This window comes from Loxodonta africana, chromosome 1 (genome assembly GCF_030014295.1).
Source record: "Loxodonta africana isolate mLoxAfr1 chromosome 1, mLoxAfr1.hap2, whole genome shotgun sequence".
Lineage (NCBI taxonomy): Eukaryota > Metazoa > Chordata > Mammalia > Proboscidea > Elephantidae > Loxodonta > Loxodonta africana.
The window spans coordinates 80,547,843-80,554,874 of NC_087342.1; the positions used below are offsets into that span (position 1 = coordinate 80,547,843).

Consider the following 7,032-nt stretch of genomic DNA (forward strand, 5'->3'; position numbering starts at 1 on the left):
TGGGTGAGTGGGTTATACTGGATAAGGTAAGATTAGGTATTTAAAAACACAAGGGGCTGGCAAATAAAAAGTTAACTAATATTTTGAAAGAGTGGCTAAATTAAGTACCTTCAGGCAGCTGAAACAGCTCAGTTAGGAGAGCAATAGACTGAAGATATAGAGGTCCGTGTTTCAATCCTGGGTTTGGCAGTTGTGTCTAATTTTCCAGAATTACTATAATTTTCTTAAAGAATGGTTGCATCTCAAGTCTCTGGGATTCTGATAGAAATGAGTAGGATACAGTAAAACCTGCAAAAGCTGAAATCTGTGTAAGGTAGAAAACTGTCAGAGAAGGAAAACTAAAATATTTTCCATTAAAAGGAGTGTAATAAAGGGGTAAGACTACACTGTCAAAGGCAGAAAACTTGTGAGACGTGGAAAAATGTGGCAATCCTGCTGAATGTGGCTCTCACAGGTTTCACGCTACAGCTTCTAACAGAGAACTATGTTTAAAAAAGTTACACTAATATCTATGTCATCATTCAATACAGTTTTTACTGATTTTCCCAACTTCAATCAAGTTGTCTACATACCTATTTCTATCATCCTCTCCTTTATTTACATATTCTTGAGGTCTGCCATGAAATGTTAATCAACATTTTGCATGTTTTATTTTCCCTACCTTTAACTCATTTAACAGATAGCAATTTATTTTAAAATAATTATAACAATGACATATTGGTAGATTAGAGCTTAAGGGTAAGTGAAATGTATGACAGCAATGTTATAAGTAATGGGAGGGAAGATTTCATAATACTCTGTTATAAGGTATTTACACTACTCGTGAAGTGATATAGTGTTATTTGGAATTGGACTTAGTTGTAGAGGTATATTGCAAATGCTAGGGCAGCAAAACGCTCAATTAAACTAGAGAAGGCAAAAGAAAGAAAGAGACAAAGAAGCAAATAACAAGGGCAATGAATAGATAGCAGTTGCCAATATGGTAGATATTAATTAAATATACAGATAGCGCTTTAAATGAAAGTAGTCTAAATATATGTATTTTTCGTCTGGGTGTTCTAGAGGAGCAAAACCAGTGAAATGTATCTATAAAAGTATAGAGAGATTTATTTCAAGGAAATAGCTCATGAAATTCTGGGGGCTGAAAAGTTCCAAATTCATGGATCTGGCAGCAGGCTGAAGTTCTCTGCTGCCTCATGGGCTTGGAGGGGCTGGTAAATCCAAGATCTCTAGGTCAGGTGGCAAGGTAGAGAGTTCTGCAGGTTTATGTCCCAAGAATCAGAGGTTGGGCGTTGAGAAGAGTGCAGGGTCAAGACAGAGTGAGCTTTGCCAGAACATCCTTTTCTATACTTGAGACAGACCACATCCCCAAGGAAATTTTATTTTCAGCTGATTGATCAGTCACATCAGATCACGAAACGGAAGGTGATTACATTATGGAAGAGCACATGCCAAACCACTGAGAATCATGGCCTAGCCAAGTTGACACATAACATTAAGCATTACAATACCAATCAAAAGACTATCAGAGTGGATTAAAAAAAAAAAAAAAAAAAAGATCCACTATGTGTTGTTTTCAAGAAACTCACTATATTTTATTTTTTAATTTTTATTGTGCTTTAAGTGAAAGTTTGCAGATCAATTTGGGCTGTCATGCAAAAATTTATAAACACCTTGCTATATATTCTTAATTGCTCTCCCCCTAATGAGACAGCACACTCCTTCCCTCCACTCTCTCTTTTCGTGTCCATTCTGCCAGCTTCTGACCCCTTCTGCTCTCTCATCTCCCCTCCAGACAGGAGATGCCAACATAGTCTCATGTGTCTACTTGAGCCAAGACGCTCATTCTTCCTCAGTATCATTTTCTATCCCATTGTCCAGTCCAATCCCTGTCTGAACAGTTGGCTTCGGGAATGGTTCCTGTCTTGGGCTAACAGAAGGTCTGGGGACCATGACCTCCGGGGCCCTTCTACTCTCAGTCAGACCATTAAGTCTGGTCTTTTTATGAGAATGTGGGGTCTGCATCCCACTGCTCTCCTGCTTCCTCAGGGATTCTCTGTTGCGTTCCCTGTCAGGGCAGTCATCCGTTGTAGCCAGGCACCATCTAGTTCTTCTGGTCTCAGGCTAATGTAGTCTCTGCTTTATGTGGCCCTTTCTGCCTCTTGGGCTCATAATTACCTTGTGTCTTTGGTGTTCTTCATTCTCCTTTGCTCCTGGTGGTTTGAGACCAATTGATGCATCTTAGATGACCACTTGCTAGCCTTTCAGACCTCAGACGCCACTCTCCAAAGTGGGATGCAGAATGTTAATAGATTTTATTATGCCAATTGACTTAGATGTCCCCTGAAACCATGGTCCCCAAACCCCTGCCCCCGCTACGCTGGCCTTCGAAGTGTTCAGTTTACTCAGGAAACTTCTTTCCTTTTGATTTAGTGCAGTTGTGCTGACCTCTCATGTATTGTGTGTTGTTTTCCCCTTCACCTAAAATAGTTCTTATCTACTATCTAATTAATGAAAACCTCCCTCCCTCCCTCCCCCCTCTCATAATCAAAGAATATTCTCTTCTCTGTTTAAACTATTTCTCGAGTTTTTTATAGTAATGGTCTTATACAATATTTGTTCTTTCACAACTGACTAATTTCACTCAGCATAGTCAAGAAACCCACTTTAAATATAAAGACACAGAGATTAAAGTAAAAAGATGGAGAAAGATATACCAGGTGTTACGGATTGAATTGCGTCCACCAAAAATGTGTGTCAACTTGGCTAGGCCATGATTTTCAATATTGAGTGATTGTCCACCATTTTGTCATCTGATGTGATTTTCCTATGTGTTGTAAATCCTGCCTTTATGATGTTAATGAGGTTTGATTAGTGGCAGTTATGTTAATGAGGCAGGACTTAATTTATAAGATTAGGTTGTGTTTTAAGTCTATCTCTTTTGAGATATATAAGAGAAAAGTAAGCACAAAGACACAGGGACATCATACCACCATGAAAGGAGAACCAGGAGAATAGTGCATTCTTTGGAACGGTGAGGCGGGGCGGGGGGGTCCCTGCAATGAGAAGCTCTTCACCCAGGGAAGGCTGATGACAAGGACCTTCCCCCAGAGCTGACAGAAATAGAAAGCTTTCCCCTGGAGCTGGCACCCTGAATTCTGACTTCTAACTTCCTAGACAATGAGAGAATAAATTCATTTTTGTTAAACCATTCACTGGTAGTATTTCTGTTATACCCCAAAACTCAGAACTAGATAATTAAGAAACCATGATGACTCTAATCAAAAGAAAGTTGGAGTTGCTGTATTAATTTCAGACAAGTTGGATTTCAGGGCAAGGAAAATTATCAAAAGTACAGAAGGACATTAGGTAACGATTAAGGGGTCAGTTCTCCAAGAAGACATAACAATCCTGAATGTGTATGCACCAAATAACAGAGCATCAAAACATATGAGGTAAAACTCATATCTGATGCCACTTGTGTTCAAGTTGTATTCTGCAACCCATGGGTTCCCATGAGTCAGAGTCAACTCCATGGCAACTGTTGCTGGTAGTGAATCTAAGATATACAATGAATCCTTAAAACATGCAATAAAAAATACAAGCAACCCAATTAAAAGGTGGGTAAAGTACATGAACAGACACCTCAGCAAAGGAGATATACAGATAACATCTGCCATTAGAAAAATACACCAACAAGTTGCCCCATAAGTAGACTTGTGCTTCATAGAGTTTTTAATGAAGTAGATTCCCATGTCTTTCTTCTGAGGCACCCCTACCCTTTGCCATCAAGTCGATTCCAACTCATAATGACCCTGTAGGACAGAGTACTCCCTCATAGGGTTTCCAAAGAGTGTCTGGAGGATGTAAACTCCCAGCTGTTGGTCAGCTGTTGATGGTTTTAAACCACCAGTCTTTCAGTTAATAGCCAAGCACTTAACTATTTGTAACAGCCAGGAACTCCTATATGCCACTGTTGTTATTACTTGTTGTTAGGTGCCATTGAGTCAGTTCCTACTCACAGTGACCCTATGTGCAACAGAAAGAAACACTCCCTGCACCTGTGCCATCCTCATAATCATTGTTACACCTCAGCCCATAGTTGCAGGCACTGTGTCAATCTGTCTTATTGCAAGTCTTCCTCTCTTTCACTGGGCCTCTGCTTTATCAAGCATGATGTCTATCATGGATTGAATAGTGGCCCCCCAAAAATGTGTGTATCAACTTGGTTAGGCCATGATTCCCAGTCCTGTCTGTTGTCCTTCATTCTGTGATTGTAATTTTATGTTAAGAGGCTTAGGATGGGATTGTAACACCACCCTTACTCAGGTCACCTCCCTGATCCAGTGTAAAGGAAGTTTCCCTGGGGTGTGGCCTGCACCACCTTTTATCTCTCAAGAGATAAAAGGAAAGGAAGCTAGTAGAGAGTTGGGGACCTCATACCACCAAGAAAACAGCACCAGGAGCAAAGTGCATCCTGTGCCTGAGAATCTCCTTGACCAGGGAAAGATTGAGGACAAAGACCTTCCTCTAGAGGTGACAGACAGAGAAAGCCTTCCCCTGGAGCTGATGCCCTAAATTTGGACTTCTAGCCTACTAGACTGTGAGAAAATAAATTTTGCTTTGTTAAGAGCATCCACTTGGGGTATTTCTGTTATAGCAGCACTGGATAATTAAGACAGAATTTATCTTTCTCTAGGGACTGGTCACTCCTGATAACATGTCCAAAGTACATGAAATGAAGTCTTGCCATCTTTGCTTCTAAGGAGCATTCTGGCTGTACTTCTTCCAAGACAGATTTATTCATTCTTCTGGCAGTCAATGGTATCTTCAATATTCTTCACCAACACCATAATTCAAAGGTGCCAATTCTTCTTCAGTCTTCCTTATTCATTGTCCAGCTTTAGCATGCATATGAAAAAAAAAATCCTGTGGAGCATGTCTACTCTGACCTATAGGGCCACTGTCAGTCAGAATCCACTCGACTGCAACAGGTTTAATCTTTATGGAAGCCAACTGCCACATCTTTCTTCCCTAGAGTGGCTGGCAAGTTCCAATCACTGACCTTTTGGTTAGAAGCTGAGCACTTACCACTGTACCACCACAGCTCCTTTCAGGATGTCACCAGGGCCATGTTTTTGCAGAGGTTCTAGGGGAAGACCCCTTCTTGTCTCCTCCAGGCTTTGGTAGCCCTAGGTATTCTTGGCTTAAGCCTGCAGGATAACTCCATGGCCATTTTCCTCTGTGTCTCTGTGTCTTTTCTCCTATTTTATAAGGACATCACTCAGAAGGGATTAGAGCCCACCCTAATCAAGTATGAGGTTGTGTTAATTTAACTGGTAACATCTTCGAAGACCCTATCTCCAAAGAAGATGACATTCACAAATACTGGGGGTTAGAACTTCAATGTATCTTTTTGGGGGACACAAATGAGTCCATAACACAGATGTACATATATACCATAGATTATTCAGTGAGCCTCAGTTAAGTGACATGTGGGTTATTTTGTCTTTTTCTATTATAAATTTTAAACACATGAGCCACATTAATGTTTCATTTTGTATTTTTACCCACATGTTTGGACTTGATTCCTAACAAAGGGTTTGCTGGATGGGAGGATAAATGCAAATAACATTTTGCTAGCTACAGCTGTGCACATTCTGAATCTGTGCATATCTCATACCAGAAGCTCAATAAATATTTTTTAGAGAGAAAGAACTGGCATAATTTAATGCAAAAACATGAAGAGTTATTTAGGGCATTTCACTTTTCCTTCTTTGGAAGTGGGAATTCTGCAGCCACAACTGCTTGGGATTCATAGAATCAGAATTTAGAGTACAGTAAGCACAGTAGGGAAACCCTGGTGGTGTAGTGGTTAAGAGCCACAGCTGCTAACCAAAATTTAGGTAGAATCCACCAGGTGCTACTTGGAAACCATATGGGACAGTTCTACTCTGTCCTACAGGGTCGCTATGAGTCGGAATCGACTCTATGGCAGTGGATTTGGTATTTTTTGGAAGCACCGTAGAGAATTTAGGGGTAGCTGGGGATAGAGATAGAGAGGAAAGGCTGGTGGGTAGCTGTTTCGAGCTAAGGCTGCTAACCAAAACGTGGTCAGTTCGAATCCACCAGGCACTCCTCGGAAACCCTGTGTGGCAGTTCTACTCTGTCGTATGAGGTCGCTGTGAGTCGGAATTGACTCGATGGCAACGGGTTTAGTTTTTTGGTTTGGGGTTAGAGAGGAGATCGGTTTGCAGTGCAGTGGAAAAAGTCAAGGCCCTACTGGGATTTGAACCCAGGATCTCCTGCTTACAAGACAGGTGGTTTAACCAACTAAGCCATAGAGCCCACACAGGTGCCTGGGTTAGTACTGGTTCTGTCCTGTCGGATTAGTTGAAATTCTCTTGCTACAAAGTCCACACGATCAAATGCAGTTTACAGTGAGAAAACGGGCAAACTCCAAGAAGACGCTTTGCTTACTCATATGTACTGCAGAACTAATAAAGCAGGAAAAGTTTCCGGCAGCGGCAGTGTCTGGGCTAATAATTCTTCATTTAGTGCAAGGATAAAACTCAGTAATAAGTCGAGGCTGCCCAGTCTTTCTAAATGGGATAAAGTTTTCTAAAAACAACCTTTGCTGTTACTACGCCTCATCTTATGTAACTTAGGTTCTTCTTTCGAATTCCCCAAGTGAGGATCTCTACCAAACGAACTCCACTGAGAGACTCAGACCACCTGTTTTCACATTACTCGGACTCAAAGCAAGCAGTGGTTTAGAGGGGAGGGAACCGGAGAGAACAATGCCAAGTCGAGCACTGTAATGACTCTAATCATACCACTAGAGGTGTAGAGTCTCATGGCGGAAAGGGGGAGACGAAGTGAGGTCGGCTGGCCACACGGAGTCCCCGAATCCGGGCACAGTCCTCCTAAGGTGAAGAGTTTTATGGCTCCAGCGAAATCCCGCTGTGCCCCCTATTCACTCAAGACTGGTTTCTAGCTTGGTAGGTCATCGACTCACAAAGAAAGTAACCT

At 41.4% G+C, this 7,032-nt stretch overlaps 1 non-coding gene across 1 annotated transcript; it reads right to left on the minus strand.

The window, feature by feature from the left end:
- Positions 1–6,274: 6,274 nt before the first annotated feature.
- TRNAT-UGU (transfer RNA threonine (anticodon UGU)) lies at positions 6,275–6,348 on the minus strand. Its single transcript has one exon. It is a non-coding gene; the product is annotated as a tRNA-Thr (tRNA).
- Positions 6,349–7,032: the final 684 nt, after the last annotated feature.